Source organism: Calidris pugnax, unplaced genomic scaffold (genome assembly GCF_001431845.1).
Source record: "Calidris pugnax isolate Ruff unplaced genomic scaffold, ASM143184v1 scaffold27, whole genome shotgun sequence".
Lineage (NCBI taxonomy): Eukaryota > Metazoa > Chordata > Aves > Charadriiformes > Scolopacidae > Calidris > Calidris pugnax.
The window spans coordinates 3,318,633-3,338,654 of record NW_015090893.1 but is presented as its reverse complement, the minus strand read 5'-3'; the positions used below and the strand labels follow the sequence as shown (position 1 = coordinate 3,338,654).

Genomic DNA, 20,022 nt, shown 5'->3' with positions numbered 1-20,022 from the left:
ATATATCTTTTCAGCAACTGAATTTCATTAGTTCCATTGCGCACAGAATTAATAGTTTCTGTTGAGAAATCAACAATGCAAGATTTCACGTTCAGGGGTTTAAAAATATGTATTGTTTTTTAATATTTTACACATCTTATTGCTAGAAATTGTGATAGAACATATCTCTTTTAAAATGGTTATGTTGAGTTTTCATGAAAAAATTAATATAAATACTGGGAAAATTAAGTGAAAACGTGTATGGACCTGATAAAATTTGATGAGGTTGTAGTGTAACTGTAGATAACTCTATGTCCAGTCTGAGGTGGTTTCTTATTCTTCTAGGCTGTTCTGTATCTGCACTTTGAATGAAGAAATAAAGTATCAAATTCTTTCCCAATATGCTGACATTAATTACTTGAGTTTAATTAGTTTTAAGGAAGCCTAATAGTTGGAAGCCAAAAATGAGTGATATTTCAGTCCCAATATTCAGAGCATATAGGAAATGCTGGTATTTTCTTCAGGTTACATTGTATACTTACCATTTAAGCAACCTAATTGTTTTACAAAGGGAAAGGAAATGTGCATGCTCATTTGGGTACACTCATAAGGTGGTATTACATACAGAAAAATGAATACACTTCAGGAGTAAAATGCCCTGCATCAATTTTTAAAATACGTTTCTGAAATCTTGAAATGGTGAATATTAAAACAGATTTATACACGCTGCTTTAATGGTTTTTAGCAGCTGGCTAATCTGATATAAACCAATATATATATATTTTTTTTTTCCCTGATGCCATTCTGTGTTAGTGGGCTGTCTCAAGGCTTTCACTGTCAGTTGATAAGCAACAGTTTCTTATACTTTAGTTATTTTCTTTGAAGGAAGCGAACCAGCCTATTTCTCAGTGATAACTAGCTATATCTTTTGTTGATCACTGATAGCAGCTCCATGAATTGCAGTATCAAGAATCGCTGATCCCAAGTGTCGTTGCTGAGAGAGATTGAAAAGCGAGTGGTTGTCGGTGGTGTTTAGTCTTGGCCTTCTGCATCATGTCACGTGCTCTCGTAGTCCATCAACAGCCAGGCCAAAAACTTCTCATGATGACTCTAGCTAAAAAGAAGATAAGCTGACTTACACACCTTGGTTGCCAAGAGAACTAGGATCTTGCATTTGCTTATGAGGGATAGAAACCACTTTTGTTACCAATTTCAGTTTGAATGCACTGTTGCCATTCCCTTTGCAGTTCAGGTTTTGCACGTCCTTTTGCATTTGTTGTTGCCCTGTCATCTTCGGACTGGGTAGGATGTGGTAGCCAGTGGTAAGCCAGTAATGCAGTCCTCAACACAGGAAGGACATGGATCTGCTGGAACGGGTCCAGCGGAGGGCCATGAAGATGATAGAAGGGATGGAGCACCTCTCCTGTGAGGACAGGCTGAGAGAGCTGGGGTTGTTCAGTCTGGAGAAGAGAAGGCTCTGGGGAGACCTTATAGCGACCTTTCAATACCTGAAGGGAGCTACAGGAGAGCTGGGGAGGGGCTCTTTGTCAGGAAGTGCAGTGACAGGACAAGGGGTAATGGTTTTAAATTGGAAGAGGGGAGATTTAGATTACATACTAGAAAGAAATTCTTTCCTGTGAGGGTGGTGAGACACTGGAACAGGTTGCCCAGGGAGGTCATGGATGCCCCTTCCCTGGAGGGGTTCAAGGCCAGGCTGGATGGGGCTTGGAGCAACCTGGTCTGGTGGGAGGTGTCCCTGCCCAGGGCAGGGGGTTGGAACTCGATGATCTTTAAGGTCCCTTCCAACCCAAACCATTCTATGATTCTATGATCTGTCTCTTGCCATTTCTTGCACTTAATGGGAAGAGAATAAGAACATTCCTAGTTCCCAGTAAAGCATGTAACAGTGTTTTGCGCGTAAAACAGAATTTGGATTTTTCTGGTATTTCGTAGAAAAACCAAGGTAGTTGAGCAAGCAGAGGTATTTCTTGGAGCTGCCTACTGGAGATTAGCAAAAGTTCCTTATTTTTAATAAGTAATGTTACTGAATTGGTTTATATTACTGTAAGAGTAATAACATTTCTAGATGGACTTGTGTCAAATTTTGCAGTTAACGTAAAGAAGGCCCCTCCTTAAAGACTTGGATAGGATCCTGCAAGGACTTTGGCATCGAAAGACACTGTATACATATTTCTATCTGCTTTTTAGTGCATTTTTCATTACCTTAAGTGCCAGAGTCACTTCTGTCAGTTAAACAGTTCTGTCAATTTTAGTTCTGAGTAGTGGTTCTCCATGCTTTATTACACTGCTGCTTCTTAAAGCCTTTAGTCAGCTATTTTAACTGAGTTTTTCACTAGGATGGTTTTGCAGCTTCTTTGGATGTGAACAGTGTTGACATGGACAAGCTACTTCTGCAGTACAGGCCCAGGTTTGCTCCACAGTAGTGAACAAAAAATTGCATAACGTGTAAGGTACCTTATACTTTCAATGTGAACTTCAAATTTTCTTCTTTCCTGTGACTGGGACTTTTTTTTGTCACAAAAGTTGTCAGGGACCAGTGGCCCTTGATGGGATGAAGTTTAGTGCTTTGCTTTGCTGCTCTGTCTGAACAGGCTTCCAGTATCCATTGTGGATACAGGAATTATATGCCCTCCAACAGTGATAATACGTGCCTTTTGAAATTCTCTCTTTCCATATTGTACATGTTATGCTTCAGTTGCTGCAGTTTTTTTTAAAAAAATTGTTCTGAGGTGTACTTACGTGGCTGCTTTTTTCAAATGGCTATTTCATTTTGTTCTTTTCTGTGTGAGTGTGTGTATGTAGGAAGGAGGCCTAGAGAGCTGTGCCTCGTAACAGAATGCACGTGAATTCCCCTCACTTCCTTTATTTCTCAACATTTATTTGGAAAGAGCTACCAAACCCAGGAATTACAGGCAACACAACTGAGACTGAAAATGAAACATTTTCCTGTCAATCATGGGGCTCTGACTACACTGGAGTAAAATTATATGGTAGTTTTCTTAATATAAACCTTAGCATGTTTGTTCGTAGACACTATGTTAGTGCTGAAATTCTGAGGCAATTGGATTTGTTTCTTTTATGTAAATGTCCTTAATGTAAAATGGTTAAAAGTTGAGAAAATGTAAAATATTTGTGGAATTAAAATGATCCTTCATAGAGCTGGTAGGATTCAGTTTTTGGGAAGGGCAACTGTAGTCTTTATCTGGAACATAAAAAGAAGAATAATTGGCAAAAAAAAATCACAATAAATGTTCATTTAATTAGTTTTGCAGAGAAACAAAATATAGGAAAAAAATTGGCATTAAAAAAAAGTATGATTTTAAATTAAGCACTAAATGAGAATTGCTGTATTGATAAGTTGAACAAAAGCAACTGTCTAAGGAGGATTCAAAAAGCAATGTGTATGATTTATCAGAGTAAAATAGCTTTATGCAAACGTGTTTTGACAAGTTATTTTGAAGTGAGCATTATGAATGCTTTTTTGAATTGAGTAATATGCAAGCTTTCATCTAGGAGTTAATATATCACCTGGAAGAAGAACCCAATAATTTCCATACAGTTTTTGACAATATGAATATAATTGCAGAAAGACTAAAACATAACCTTAAAATTAAGTGAGGGAGCTTACAATAAAAGTTAAACAATGAGACAATAAACGGATTAGCAGGAGGGAAGAACTTAAATACATAGGAATGGAAATAATTAATTCAGCTAACATGAGGTTGCTCATTATATTAGTTTAATATTAATATGAGATTGTTATATAGTGATTAGTAAAAATGCTTATTTATTTTTAGAAAGAAATCCGATCTGAAGGAGTTTCATTGACCCTATGTCCTGATTTATTGCTTGTTTGTATTCCTTTAAATGTGAGAAAGTTGGAGCAGTGTAATGCAAGCCTGCAGTTAAATACTCAAGAAAACAATTCATTGAGGTAAGAAAGAATTTTTAGTGATTCATATTTAAAATACAGGGACAAGGTAACACATGGTACAGGTTTATTCTTAAGGCTGTGAAACTTTTATCTTCCTAGCCTGAATGCTTCAATGCAGAGTGTATGGCAGAATTCTGTTCAATGTGCAAAAGTTATTTAAGGTATGCTCAGGATTTATGATGAATTTAGAGCAAAATCATGCCTAATCTATGCATGTCAATAAGGTCAGATTTTTGCCCATGATATCAAAATTCCTATTCTCTGGATGACAAAGGACAGAAGATTTTCTCATCTGCGTGGTGGACTTCAAAGTTCTTGTGAGATTGCTCTGCTTCGAAAGAGGGGAGCAGGAAGGTAAAAGCTATCAAAGGATGTAATAGTTCAGTGTGATTATTCAAGAAGGTATTTCTTTTGTTAGGCAGATACAGTATTTTATGCTTTCTATGAAGAAGGTAAAATTTGTATATCTCAAATGTTGTATTATAATCAACCTGTCAAAACATAGCGAAGAACATAAATATGTAACACTTGCAGTTCTGGTCCTTACAATTTTTGTCCATTTTATCAAGACATAAAACTTGTCAATGTTTGTTATATGTAGGGAGAGTCCAGATGGGTCTCTGATATAGTCTGGTAGGTGATGTGTTCAGGTGAAGAATCTCAGTTTGCATCCTTCATTTAAAAAGAAATGTTGCCAACTCAAAAGCAGATTCCTTATAATACAGATAATGAAGTTCATGGCTGCAGATGACAAATACTCAACTAAAACAAGACATTTATGAACATAACTTATCTGATACATGGTCAAAGTAAAAGGAAGCAATGAAATAACAGCTGCCTTGTGTAACAGGCAGCTTGAACTCTTGAAAGCAGGAGATATGTGAAATAGTTATTGGTGTGAATGAGTAATTGATTGATCAGGTAATAACTATCCTAATTTAAACCTGACAAGGAAATGGATAGCTGATATTGTCAAGTGTCCTTTAATGAAGCAGAAAGGGGACAAAAGAAATCCTAGATTTGTGTGAGTAGGGTATGAGCGTTGCTTTGATAAACAAATGCAATATGGAATGACTGGGAAACAATAAGAGATGATAAAAGGTACAATTTTCTAGTCGTTTTTCAGAGTATAAGCGTTATGTCTAGCATGTACAATGGAGGAAAATGAGGGAAATTACTGAAGCTAGGAAAACATGGCATTATCCTTTGTTTGCAGTGAGTTTGCATGTGCCCTACGTTGTTATTACATCCTAATTATTTTAAATGAGCTCTATAAAAGCGTTATGTCATTCCTAAATTTCTTGGGAATTTTAAGCATCTGCGTTCTGTGATTTTTTTTGTTGTGATTTTGTTCTGTGTTTTTGTTTGTTTTTCTCACATCAGATATGTGGGATTTGCAAATAATTAATAGATTTAACACATTTAGCAATGTCAGTATGTAATTTCCATTTGTAGGTAAATTCTTACATAGATCCTACTGTGCATGTGGAAGAGGTCATTAAAAAACCCACAACAAATTAAATTCACAGGTTACTTTCTTTCACTTATGTTGTTGGTGGTGTACTCGAAAAATATTGAAGGCAGAAAAAAGAAGACGTGAATTACTGCTTTTTGCAGTTGTCTAATATATGCTTGTAACTTGGTGATCTGCTCTCCTGGGCAATTAAAAAATGTACTTTATTCCCCGAATTCTAAGAGAAAACATCAGAAAAATTTCAGTGAAGGACCAGACCAGATTAGCCCCTAAGTATGGGGAAATGAATTTATGGCTTGCAATAATTGTGAGAATCATTGTAGTCAAGTAACTAAGGATTCCATTATTGCTTATGTTAATTATAAACAGCTACTGAAGATGCATTCGAAAAACGTTCACAAAATTTGTCCATCATACCGAGTTCCTATTTTCTGGATTATTAATGGAAATGGTTTAAAGGAATGTTCAAGTTAAAACCAAATATAATTTGAATTACTATAGAATGAAGTACTCTGCTGCATAACTTTGGGACTAATGAGTCTTTTCTGTATCAGAATTGGTGCATAGATGTGAAAATGAAAAAAAAATAACAGTCCTAATTAAGATGATCCTTTCTCCTCTGTGCTTAGAAATTCTATTTTTTTTGCCCCCAATGTAAATTCTGCTTCCTTTAAGTGAAGTTTTCTGTGTTTCTGAAACGAACCAAGCTAAGCTGTGTTTTTGGAAGATAGAACAGTTAGCATGTTATCACACTGTATTTTTTTGTAACTATTTCTTTGGAAAAATTAGAATTTTGAGTGGTTCTTGTAGGGATGCTCCACTGGGGTTTAATGTAATTAAGAAATATCACTGTGATACAGATAACGCTGTTATAATAGTGTCCATTATGGAGACAGAGTATGCTAAAAATAAAGTAGTTAAGTTCCAACCTTATGTTCATAGTAGAAAGAATAAATAGTGTGGGGGTAGTATGTATACATACTATTTTGAAAAATTATTTGATAGTCATGAAAATACGCTCTGATGGCAAAGTCACTGAAGATTTTTGTGTGTCACAACTTTATAATTTGGGTTCAGATAGTCTTAATATTTTTAGGGGTTTTATATAGACATTGGTGTGCTAGAAGTATGAGAGGTTATTGATGAATTTTGGAGGACTCTTATTTCAACTTTTCTCTGATCCATAAAGCAGTGAGTTTCTACTCTGCTGACTTGCATGTTCTGTGAATATTCAGAAGTAAATGGGGAGTAATCACAGCGTGTATGTAGAAGTCTCTGTAGGATATGAACCTGAAGGGTTTTCTTAGGGCGGTAAAAGCAGCTGGCAGATAAAGTACCATTAAGATCCTGTTGAGGATTTATACAGTGGGCTCTTTATACTTTGTTTTAGATTCCTAGGATTTTTATACAGATAAAACGATAGTGGGTACCTCTAGGGGTTGTTGATGCTGAGCATAAAGCCAGCTGCCGTTTTCAGGACTGTTGGGCAGATGAGTATCCTTCCACTCCTGCCCCCTTTTCAGAATACACATGGCTGAATAAAAGCTTCAAGATGCCTCTGCCAATTTAAAAATGTGAGTGTGGTCCCCTCACAAGGTTACGTGTTACTGTGTGAAAGATGGGCATTGCTGTCACTTATTTTCTCCTTTCCACTGTCTGATTATATATATATATTTTTTTTTTTTTTTAAAGGAGAACTAAGGACAGGTGCCTGGTCTGTGCTGGATTTGTTGCCACACAGAGGCACTGCACGTGTTCTGGGTGCAGGCAGTGGCCTTACTGCCACATTCCTCAGTCCCTCTGAACCTTAGGCATAAGTGATGTGCTGCCACACGTACGTGAAATGTTTGGGAAGAACTAGTGAGTTTTATTTATTCCTACGGCTAGATCACTGCGGGGTGTGGGGTTTGGTACTGCTTCTTGGACTGAGCCACCTAAGTTCAAGAGAAGGCTGTTACTGTAAAATGGATTGTGCTTACTTGAGTAGTATACCATATACAAGAATTTTAGTAGAAATACTCATGCAAAAGAAAAAGAGGATTTTGTTAAAGTGAAGCAACTCAAGTAATGAAACACATGCTCGAATATACGCATCATTGGGAATTATATGAATGAGGAAAAATTTATGGTGATATATTAGTTACTTCCGTCAGCTCTTGGTCTGAAATGATTCTCTTTTATCAATGCATTTATTCAGCGATAATGACATCTCTTGAACCAATCAGTTCCTATTGCCAGTAGCACTTAGCTCCTGTTAGCACTCCCTGCAACCATCAGATCAGATCAAGTGAATTAATCTGTGACATGCACAGTAAAGAACAGCAGCATTTATCATCTCTAAGGTCATCCCCCACAGCAGCATTCTCAAAGCAGCAGGATAGGACTCATAGTAGGACTTTTCACTAAATAAATCTAAGGTCATCCCCCACAGCAGCATTCTCAGAGCAGCAGTCCCTTCTCATAGTAGGACTTTTCACTAAATAAGTGACCTTGATGGCCCATATGGTCCTCCTTTATTTGCTTCAGATGTATAGCTTTCAGAGCACAGTGATGAGGAGAGTACAGAGGCTACATGGAAACACATGACGGTAGTGATGGCGTAGCAGAACAGACTGCTAAGAATAGCTGTGATGTTGCGGGGGAGGGAGGTTGCCAGAGTTGGTTTGGTTTTCACATTTGGAATGGAGTATCCTGTTGGAACATGAAATTTTGGAACTGGAGTTCAGAAGTCAGGCCATAGATAAAATGATGTATCTTCCAGAACTGCAGTGGTAGGAAGAAAAAAAAAAAATAAAAATCTCAATATGGTAGAAAACACCATAGGTAGGTTAGGTGACGTTGAAAGAAGCTAATATACTAATATACTAGAATTTCTGAAAATAGTGGTAACTAGTTAAATAGGCAGAATTGACATTGACTTGAAAAGACCATTAATTTACCATCTAATAATGAGAAAAATTTTTATATTCCTTTTTGCTCAACCTTGTAGTTGGGGAGCTTTTAACAGCAGAGGGTGAGGGATGTTTGTTTAATGACTGGTGTTTATCCTTGGGTCTTAACGTGATGATGCTTTCAGTCTGTCCCTGTTTTCCCTGCTTCTGCCTCTCCCTTCCTGTCTTCACTCACTTTTAAACTTTAGACTGACTTCTTCCAAATTTGGCAAAAGGGTGAATGTCCTAAAGACAGGTAAGTTCTGCCAGGCTATCAGACAGGTGTTCCTATGAGCTAGAGGGAAGACTGGCATTATCTTGCCCATTGTTGGAAAATGGGAAATTTATCAGAACTTTACTGGACGTTTTCTCTTTTTCTTAGTAGGGATTTTGTTTGAGTGGATCTTTTAAGGTGCATCCTTTCTCTGGCAGAGGTTTCCCACATGTGGCAGGGCTGTGTCTGAGGTGGTGATTGCCCAAGGTCAGCAGCAGGCATGCACAGCCAGTTCAAAGCCTGCATAAAGAGACTTGCAGCACAGGAGCAAGGCTAAGGTGTTGGAATTATATATACCAACAGTTGTTTTTTTTTTTAAAAAAAAAGAGTATTGAGGCTATTCTACGTGCTATACATGCAGTGTTTATCTCTATTGGATGATGCTGTGATAGAAAGGCTCCCTTGTCCCTTATCCACAGGAACCCTGAAATGAAGCCTGTTACAGGATTACAAGCTCTCGCTGGATTTTATTTTTCTCCCCTTCTTCTTTTTTCTGTTGTAGTTGGAGCATTTATAAAGTTTCTCAAAAGGAATGCGTGATTTTTCTTAACTGAACAAGAAGAATCAAGTCTAATGTGATTATCATCATAGGAAAATCTGTGATTATAAAAGTGTTCAGTGCCATTTGTGCTTAATGGTCTGCTTCTCTTAATGATTTCTTTTAGAAAAAAAATGAGAAAAAGAACAAAAAAGGCACCTGCATGAGTGTGCATAATTTTCAAAGACAGAAATCAAACTACACTGTAATTTATTTATATCTCCTATATTGCAGAGAATTCAGTTGTAACGTAGCTATCTTGTTAAAACTGTGCTTTTTGATAGAAATTTTAACATTTGAAACACAATGTCAGAAGATAAAATATGAAAAAAGCCGAGGTAAAGTTACTGTTGTTCTTGCCAGTTTTTTTATGCGTTTGGCTTGTTACAGCAGGACTCTGGTACAGGGAGAGAGGAATGGAGGAATGGACTTCTTCGGTGCCTCTTGTACCTGGGCTTTTTCCTTGCAGATTTCCTGTACACTGTCAGTATCTGTCTTCCATTGTAAATATATTTAACTTGCATGTTTGATTTCTGTCTGGTGTATGAAATCGGTTCTTCAGTTGTTGTGTTTATTTAGTCTTTATATTTATTTACTCAGCAAAAGTTTCATTGTTTGTATAGTTGCTCTTTTTATATGAAAGATGACTGCAATCTGTAGCTTTTACAGACACGTCTGTGAATATAGGTGAAACTCATGGAGCTGATAACTCTCTTGACCAGTAATGATATCTTATATGATTGTTTTTACAGGAATACCTATCTGTATAATGATTTAATTATATTTTTGGTCAAGGTCTGCCAGTCAAGTGATTTGCCACTCTGATGTTAAACATTTGAATACTAGTTCAGTACCTTCTAAGTAGATAATGTCAAAGTAGCAGACTTGTAATCAAGCTGAGTTGAACAAATTATCAAAATGAAAGAGTCATTAAGGCACTGTGTCAAGGGACACTTACAATTCAATTTAAAAATACAATAAAAATATTAGAATGCATCAATTTTTATGGTATAGTCTTTAAACAACACATTGCGTTTGTATGTGCTTTGTTTGATTCCTGGAATTTTTATGGTATAGTCTTTAAACAACACATTGCGTTTGTATGTGCTTTGATTCCTGTGTTTGGGGTTGTGTGTGGTTGTTGGTCGTTTTTTTTTTTTTCTTAAGACAGTCAATCTGTTTGACATTTATTAGCTTTTTTTCCAGGGTCCTTAACAGGCTGCTGGTAGTTCGTTGCCTTTTCCAGGCCTATGTTTTCCCTTCCAGTTTCCAAGGAAGGAAGTTTCTCATCTCACAGGGATGAGAAATAATATAAAATAAATGATTCATTCACTTGCAATTATCTTTGGCTCTCGTATTTCAATGACGTAAGAAACACTGTGGCCTTTGGTATAGCTGTAGCCTGAATTTAACAAAGTGTTCAAATAGGTGCTTTAAACATGGTGCAGACCTCAGTTCTGCAAAACCCTGAAATGTGGTCTTCTTTTCAGCAGGATGTTACTCTGAGTTAACGGTTCTTTGTGTGCTGAATAGAGATTGATAGAAAAAGTGGCAGTCATTACAGTTGTCACAAATGGATATATGATTTTCAATGGGCTGGTGCTGTATGGGTAAATAATACTGAAAACAAATTGAGAAAGAACAGTCCCTCAACTGCCAATGGATGCAGTCACTGTTAAAGGAATTAAACAGAGCTCATTTATTTTGTGAGGGACATCTTTGGCGAAGTATTGGCAAACCTTGCATATTGAGGCACCTATATCTGAGTCCTTCATTGGCTGAAATACAAACAGTACAGATATTTTAGTAAACCTAAAACTAACTTAATTTTGTTCTTCAGCTTCTTACATCTTTATTATATGTAGTTACGGACTTCCTTCAGCAGTACAGACAGCTTGATTAGGTTCCCTGCAATAACTTTGAGAGGGACATTCATTTTGCATGTAATATTATGCGGGTTGGTAATGGTTCATTCCTCATGTGATACAACAAAGGAAATCATCTTGAATGGTGTATATTGGTTTTAAAGTTCAGTGTTTTGGAATTATGGTGGGTTTTTTGAGTCAAGACATTTAATACTTTCTTATTTTTCCTAGTCCTTCTGGCTAGGGCTAAGCAGACAGAGAATAAATTCTGTAGTCACAGTAGGATTTGCTTGGCCCTAGCATAGGGTTCTAGGCCAGATGGCCACAGAAGTTTCAAGGAAACTATATACATAAAAGAATTGATGTATATAAAGGCAGATCACATTTAAAAAAAAAAATGTATTTTGGGGTTTAAATTATATTCCAGTTATGAGTGTGAAATTTCAACCATATGATCCATGTCTCAGGCAATGCCAAAATCGCTCAGTCCAAGTTGAAGAAAAAAAGGGAAGGAGGGAAATTGTGCCTTACGAAACCTGTGCTCTTAGGTCTACCAGACCTGATGTTGATGGGTAGTTGCCACTGGGGGTTGGTTCTATCAAGCTTGCCCAGTCTGCTTAGCATCACTTTTTGCTGAGCCCTGGGCATAGATGTAATTAATTGTGTTGAGCCTTTTGCAATTAGATGTTAGATGTCACTAAGTATGACATGTCTAAGAGGCAGTCAGTACAGCTTCAACAGTGAGTACCTGCTGTTGAATCCAACCACATAATGAATCTTTTCCTTCATTAATGGGTACCCAAACAGCTGTGAATGAATATATTGTTCAATACTGTTATTTAAATACCATACTGTTGGCATGCAGAACAAGTTTTGTGACTTACTAATTGTGTTTGGGATTTGGCTTTGATATGACTAGGTTCATTTTTATAGAGCCGTTTCATCAAAGAAACAAAGCATATGTTTGGCCACATGAACCTCAGTCTTTTTTATGTACATTTTTAAACCTAGGTCAGAGTAGGCCTATAAGTAGTCCTTAGGTTGTCTTCTCCCAGTTAAGGAGTAACGTCATCTTTGCTCTTGTCTCCTTGTGACTTTATAGAAATAAAATCAGCATTATGCACTGTTCCCAAACAGGTCTGCCTTTGCTGGGCTGCCACAGTATGTTTTTACACCGCTAATAACTCTGGGTACAATTGACTTCTGTCTTCTCTCTGCTATTTTGTGAGTTTGAATTAGGAAGTGTTCGTATATGCTCACTATTGATTTCTCATAGATGTAGTTCTGCAACAAAGAAGGTACTAAGTGCATGGCCAAATGGAAAGAATGATTAAATAAAGGAAAAAGCATCTAGGCCTGAACCAAGTAGTAGCTGCTGATTTTTTTTCAGGGTCTGATCAACAGAATTTGATTTTTGACCCATCTCTGCTGAGCAAGGCCAGCAGAAATCCTCATGTGATGTAAGAGTCAAGTAGCAACAACATTGAAACTAAAAACTATCTGAAAAACTGACTCTTGCTATCAGCTAGGAACTTAGTGAGTTCAGTGAGCAAAATCTTCATCATTTCTGTTAAATTTTACAAACTGACCCATCCATTCTGTCTTGCTGAATTTATTTTAAAAAAGTTTTGAGACAAATACACTTGTCCAGAGAGGTTCAAGAATGAATTCAAGAAGACTGCATGAAATTAACAGCTTCTTTGTTTGAGTTGCATATAAAAGAAATCACCCTCACCCTTCTCATCAGACATTTGTGCCATTTAAACATACAAAATGGCCATGTGAATTACTAAACAAAATGACACAAAGTCCTGCATTTGGAGTAATATTTATATTTTTCAGGAAAACATTCTTCTACCTTACAGGAAAACATTAGTTTCCGATTTCCAGTGCTGTACATGCATCATCATGGAGTCCTAGGAACCCATGAGTGCCAGATTTTGAGCTCTGTTCTCTGAAAGCAGAACAGATAATCTGTTCTGCTGTTTTTCAGGAGAAGCATATGCGCAGCACAAAAACCAGAAGCACAAAGTCTTCACTGACCATATGGCCCTCTGGGGACTTGACTGTTTTCCTTTTGATTATGTATACTACTACGGTTGCTTGTCACACCATAAATTAACCTACCTTTTCTGAAACTCTTCCAAGTAAATTTGTTCCTAGATTGGAGAAGAATTCTGATAAGGATTTGTATTTGGTAATGCCTGCTTCCTTCCATGATTCAGAGCTTGCTGGCACTTCTTTAAAAGAAGGATCAAGTAGAAGCCCTCAGGCACATCCTGCCAAGCCTTTAGTGCTCCTGGCTGTCACAATCTGAAGAGCATACTGACATCCCTTTAAAGTGGGCCATGAAGAGGATCCCACACCTCCTTTCTCCCGTTGCTAGTCATTCTCATCCAGTGACATGCTTCCTCCCTGGCAACAGTGGCTCCTGCTAGCATTAAAAATTTACCTGGGGCAGTTGCTCTGAATATCTGTGGTTGTTTGAACATGACTTTTGTAGCTTCTTCTACCTCATGACTCAAGAACCAAAGCACATGTCGGTGATGTATTATGAGAAAGCAGAAGGTACTTAGGCTGATGCTTAGCTTGAGTCCAAAGTCAGTCAGTATATGGGTTCTTCTGCTGGGTATTTGTATTGATGAACCTTTTGTGGCATCTCTTCCAATCTCGAAAGCTGTTGAGAGACTGTCAGATTGCCAGTTCTCTTGCCTGCAAACAGAATGTTGTTGGGTAATGAGCTACCTGCTATAATCTGACTCTGAGTGCTGTGACTGTTGTTTTCTGTAATAAAACACACTCTAGAAGCCTGTGACCCAAGCTGCAACCTGGGCATGTCTGGATGGCAGGAGAGGCCAAAGTCATTGGTGTTTACTCGATACTGTGTATTGGTAGTGTCCTGTAGCCTCGGTTGGGTGATACCTTGTGCTTTGATTTGCCCAACGTGCACAGGACAGCTGTCTCTTGAAACCTACAGCCATGCACTGCATTGCCTGCTACTTTTATCGGTGCTTGTAGAGCAATGTTGTATATGCAAAAAGAAATTAACATTATTTTTAAAGCACTAACAACTAGGAGATACCCATTCTTTTAAACACCACTCAGTCAGTGCTATCCTTATCCCTTTTTCTTGACTTAGGATGTTTCTCTATTCAAGGTACATCTTCTTTTTTCAACCTTCCATCCTTTTCTGTGTGAGTTCAAAGAGTACACAAGTTAATGTAGCATTGATTGCTTATGCTCTGGGAAAACGTGTTATACTTTAAAACTGAGGATAGTGTTCTACCCTAAACTGCTATTTGGATATGCCAACTTATCCTCTTTAAGTACATTAATGAGATACGTATTGTATTTTTATCTTTTTTTAAAATACAAGAAACATTGATGGAGTAACCTCTGTGGCTTAATTAGAAATACAGTTGTACTTGCTGTTGTGACACTGGAAGGAGAAGCATAGGTATTACTTCCTTAATAAAAATTAGCAGCTCTTCTGGTGTTGCATTTTAAGTCTGTTTTACTTTAAGTCAAACTGAAAATAAAATTGAGGTATTTTCATAGCAATATCCACATTTCCTACCAATATGAAGACTTCAACTGAATTTTAATGTCCTCATATTTAAATGTATGTGTTTTCTTGAAAGGGAGGGTTTGGTGCATTCTTTCTAACTAAAATTACTTTTGAAAAAAACAGAAAAGCAAAAATAAAGCCTGCTTTAAGGGATTAGGTTTCTGGGAAGAACATAGGCTAGTATCTTATATACTGATTTTATAAGTGCCAGGAGCTTTCTCATTAAGAATTAAATTATCACCTTTATTTCATCAGTTGCCACTCCGTTGTGTGTAGGATTCTCTCAGTTTATTAAAGAAATTTCTGTGTGTATGTAAAGGTTTGCATTCATAGTTACTTTATATGTGTAATCACCTAATTCTGTTAGTAATAACTTTACATAGAAATACTCAAGAGAATTTTCTTTATTCTTTCTAGAGCATTACAATCAAATGTTTTCAAGTTAGTATTTCTATGTCATGCATTTTTTCATACCTTCAAAGATTTTTATCTTTTTTTTTTCCCCTCCAAAGCTGATTCCAGGGAACTTGGGTTCTCTTGGTAGGCAGAATGACATTATTTTGGAGCTTTCCAAATATATATATATAAAAAAAGAAAATAGCAGGTATTACTGTAGACACAAAATAAACTCATTTTCGATCCTAAAAAAAAGTTACTGTATGTGCTGAAAGAAGATTGACTAGTGTGGTAGTGTCTCTTTAAGGTTATTGTTAAGAGTAAGAATGTATGAAAATGATTCACCAGGGCTGCCGCTTGTCTCCAGGTTCCTATAACAGGGAGATGATCTCAATCTGCCTTCATGCTGTTAAAATGATGCATAAGCCTACCAGCTTTCTCAAATGATGGAGTATTATTGCAGCCTCTTAAAAGTTGGGCACTGAGATAATTTGGCTGATGTTGGAGAAAGAATGTACCATAACCCCTGTGGCTCAACTTTCATTGAATAAATATGGCATGCTGCTGCTTTTGTTCTCCTTGTGTATGGAAGAACAATTAACATGTCAAAAAAGAAGAATCACAGAATGTTCTGGCTCCTTCCTGTAAAAGTGCAATTCCACACTGAGCTGTGTTTTTGAAGTTATTGCGCAAGATTCAAGGTTTTATCTCCAAAACATCAGAGGTAGTCAGTACTTTGCTTCTTATGGAAAGATATGTTACTGAAGCTGGAAGAACTAATGAATGCCATATTACTTTAGTACCTATCATATATTTTAAGAATAGGACATATTTTTATTGCTAGATGTAAACAGGATCTGCAATATGACTACACCAATAGAGTTGTAAAAAAACGGGGATTGGGTAGTGGTAGAATATGGCTATGATCATAGTTGTCTTTCGTTTTAATTAAGTAAAAAAAAATTAGCTTCATCATTTGTCCACCGTAACTCGTTCTGGGGATTTGCTGATGAGCTGGAGATTTCCTTTCTTCTCTTTGGCTGTAGGAGAGGTACTATGAGAGACATTAAAACCTTTTTAAGACTTGATTACAGATTTACATATTTTAAGGCGCTTGGCATTGATGAACCTAACTAATTTATTAATTTTTTTAAGGAGGAAGTTGTGCCTTTTTTCTGTGTTTTTCTTTTTCTTTTTTTTCCCCTCCTTGTTTTTTTTGTTTTGTCAGCCCCATATACCTTATTGTTGGGAGAACTGTACTCATGTGTCCAGTGAAATACAACTACTTACAGTTTCTAGAGAAGTTTGATCTTTCTAGTTCATAGTCTGAAATTTGCGTGAGAGAAGCTGTGAATAGCAGTTTCATTAGGTGTTTCTATTGAAAACCTGTTAATTTGGGGGTGGATGTTTCTGACTGTGGAAAAGTTCTGCATTTCTGACAATGATAGGGAAACTTAAGTTCAGTGTAACACAAAATCAATAGAAAGCAATTTTTATAATTCCTAGTTCTCTAAGTCAGAATGAGCAGTGATTAGTTCTTCTTAGGGCTGTTTAGATTTTATTCTCTCTAAACCAAATAGAGCTTGCTGATACCAAAATAATGGTTGGAAGCTAAGTGGTAATGGATGAGAAGCAAACATATTTTTGTATTAGGATATGTTTGCAGAAGGCAAGTGAATTAGGCTGGGTTTTGTGATTAGAGCTTCTTTAAAGCAATTTGCAAATAAAAGGGTTGTATAATGCCCTGTTTTGTTTAAAAAAAAAAAAAAAAAGTTCTGGAAGGCTGCATGAAGAGAGGAATGCCTTATTTTTCAGGATATGTTTGTACGAATAACCCCTGTCTATTCTGTATCTTTGAAAGCACATGGTAATCTTGTATGAAGTAAGGTTAAAAGGTAAATCACACCCAGCGGTTTTTTTTTTTTTTTCCCCTTTTTTTTTTTTTTTTTTTTTTTTTTTTTTTTTTTTTTTTTTTTTTTTTTAAAAAAAAAAAAAAAAAAAAAAGGAAATTAGAAATCTCAGCATTTGCAAAAAGGCAATAGTAGGTCACAGGCTCACATAGTTACTAATTATTTTTTATATCTTTAAATAACCTGTGCAAAATTCTAACAATATCTAATTTAGCAGAACAGCAGTCTTATAAGACAGTATTTCAGGTAGAGTTTGTGTAACTTCGTAGCATACTCTTTTTTTCATAAGTTCCCTGTATTGAAGCATACTTCCTACACCATTTAGGAGTTCATTTTTCTTCTGAAATACGATTTAAGTTGTTTTTTTAAACTTTTTTCTACTTGTGTTTAACCAAATAACCCTGAGAAATGGAATTCAATAAATCAGAAACTAAACTTTAACACTTAACATGATTGCATCTATCTTGAGAAAGGTTTGTTACCTCTTCAGGGTTTCTTACTGGAAGGGCAGCATATAGGTGACTGCAGATTGCCTTTGTGTGAAGCCCTATGTTGTGTCTTGCTACTGGTGAAGCTGAAGTGCTTTTTGCCATGAAGAGAGTGAGATAGACATGCCCTTAGTTTATGTTGTGCTGTCACTGAAAAAAACCCAAACCAACAAAAACCCCCAAGATAAATATGTGCCTTTGTACTGATAAGAAAGTGTCTATAACACATCCTCACTCTTTAACATGACTGCAATGATGTACCCTGCTTATTAGGTCTTACCCTTTCTGTGGCCTGAGTGCAATTCTGAAATCCAGTTGTTTTGCCTAAGATGAATTGGGTAATTCTGAGTTTCTGTGGCAACACCATAGCTTCTGTTTTGTGAGGAAATATTTCCCATTGTACCACATTTCAATTTGAGGAATAACACAGGTGATGCAATTATGCTGGATAAAAAAATGACTTCATCTTTTCATAACATCCCTTTCTGCATCATGTGCATGATGGAAATCAGGTCTGGAGTCTTAAAAATAAAAAACATTTAGAGATACTGTGATCAAATGCTGTAGACCCACTGCTGCATCAACCACCTTGTATCCAGATGGCTGTACTTTAAGACTGTGATTCAGTGCTTCAGAACAGCATCATGTTTCCCCTGTGTCCTGCTGTACTAATTGTTTCTGCAGTTCATAATAATCACATACTTCTTTTTATTTGCCTAGCAATTTTTGACAGTCCTGGTAGGTTCATACCACTTGTCCAAACTGTTGTTCCGAAATTCAGCCTGAAAACTCCCAACCAACTCCAACTATGCTGAAAAGTGTTGTGCTTTGCAAGAGTCAAGGTTTTGCATCGTTATTTCTAGGTGATTTTGTAGATTCCTAAGAGCTTCCTCTAAAGTCTGATCACAAATTTCTGCTTCACTGGATTTGTTGAGTTATGTATTTCCCACCCTTGATTGCTTGGAGGGCAAATCTTGCAGCTGCTGGCACTGATTGGTTTCTAAATATAGGGAAATCTTGCTGCAGGAACTTCTGAGACAGATCTGATAAAAGAAAAGGTGAGAAACTCCTCTCTGTTATCAAAAAGTGGTAGTTGAAGGTCAATTTTATGTGGGCCTCTGTAATTTATCTAGCTGCTACAACTTAGATGAAAGATTAAATTTACCCTTTTCTGCGCGGATCTCAAGTAATCAACCTTTGGGTGAGGAATTAGACCAGATTTGTAGAGTTAGTATTTATCTTTTCACCTTTGATTAAGGTGGACTGCTAAGTGGCACTGTAATTCCTCTGTGATTCCAACAGTCAGCCTAGTGATGACACTTCTCCATTTTCCCCGTGAGACCCTGTGCTGTGTGTCACCCGCGCTCCCTGCTGGGGCGGCCCTCGTGTGTCAGCCCTTCTCAGTCTCCACAGAGCTTTAACTCTGCAGGACTCAATCGTTTATAACTTTTCCCTCAACGTGCTTTTTCCCCTCAGTTGAAGTCCCTGCCCTTGCAGCGGATGTCTGTGGGGCTAACATTGCAGAAATGTTTAGTTAAGTGTGAAATCATTACCCCAATGTGATAATTTGACAATCTGTCGTGGCGGGAGAAAATCTTCTGTGCCAGCCCCAGTGGCTATGTTACAGCACACTAAACCTGCCCTCCGAACTGTGGCTGCTGCTTCATGTTTCAGAAGTCTTGTTTTGCAAGTGAGAGAGACACTGTTTATCTGCGAAGAATAGATCAGAAGTTAATTCAGATGGTTTATATATAGAAGAGCACAACAATCAGGAGTTACTTTAGCCATGTCACAGCTTAGAAGCTTGATAACAATTATTCTGTACTTAACCATGAAACGTCATCCCATTAATTTTTTTTCATGGTGGAAACATAAAAATAAAATATATGAGTAATTAAACATACGAGGACAGAAAAATACTGAAAAACAAGCCTGTTGCGTAAGGACTAGAACCTGCTCATCCCTGGGTGCAGGAACTGTGAAAGCAGTATTTTCTTCTGTTCCCTGCTTTAAGGGGCGCTTGAAACAGGCCAGATTTTCAAACACAGAGACATTTGAATGAGGAGCTTTGAAGCAACTCGCTATTACGGATCAGTGCAAATTAACCACTCCCTGAGAAATATAACATAAAGCTTACTTTGAGGGTTTAGAATGTAATGTCTGAGTTGATGCTCAGGACAATTTTGTTATGTGTGGCCTTAGGAAAGGTAACCCTGATCAGAAAGAGGTGTCATCTTTCTGGATGAGAACTAGAAGATGAGGATTATGGTAAGCACCGAGGAGTTTGCTACTGTTATAAAAGCAGAAAATGCAGACAAAGGGTTGGGTTTTGGCTTAAATGTTAAAGCTTGAAATTTGCTATCATTTGATTAGAAATGAGCTTTAAAAACTCTAATTGAGGTGAATATAATAGATACCTGTTATCTATGTGTTGCAACCAAGGAAAAGTAAAGCCAAGTTTGAAAAAATTATTGGAACGTTTAATGAGACTGTTAGAGAATATTTAAATATGGTCCTTCACTAAATTGTTTGGTTCCTGGCTTTTAAATGTGATTTTCTTTTTGAAGGATAGAGCAGACTATTTCATATTTTAACTTAAATGTTAATTCTTGATTCTATTTTTTTCGTTATCATTTAGTTACATG

The 20,022-nt window shown here is 36.9% G+C and overlaps 1 protein-coding gene across 1 annotated transcript in view; it reads left to right on the top strand.

The window, feature by feature from the left end:
- LOC106891287 (teneurin-2-like) overlaps positions 1-20,022 on the top strand; it is a 195,190-nt gene that overhangs the window by 80,253 nt on the left and 94,915 nt on the right. The window lies entirely within an intron of this gene.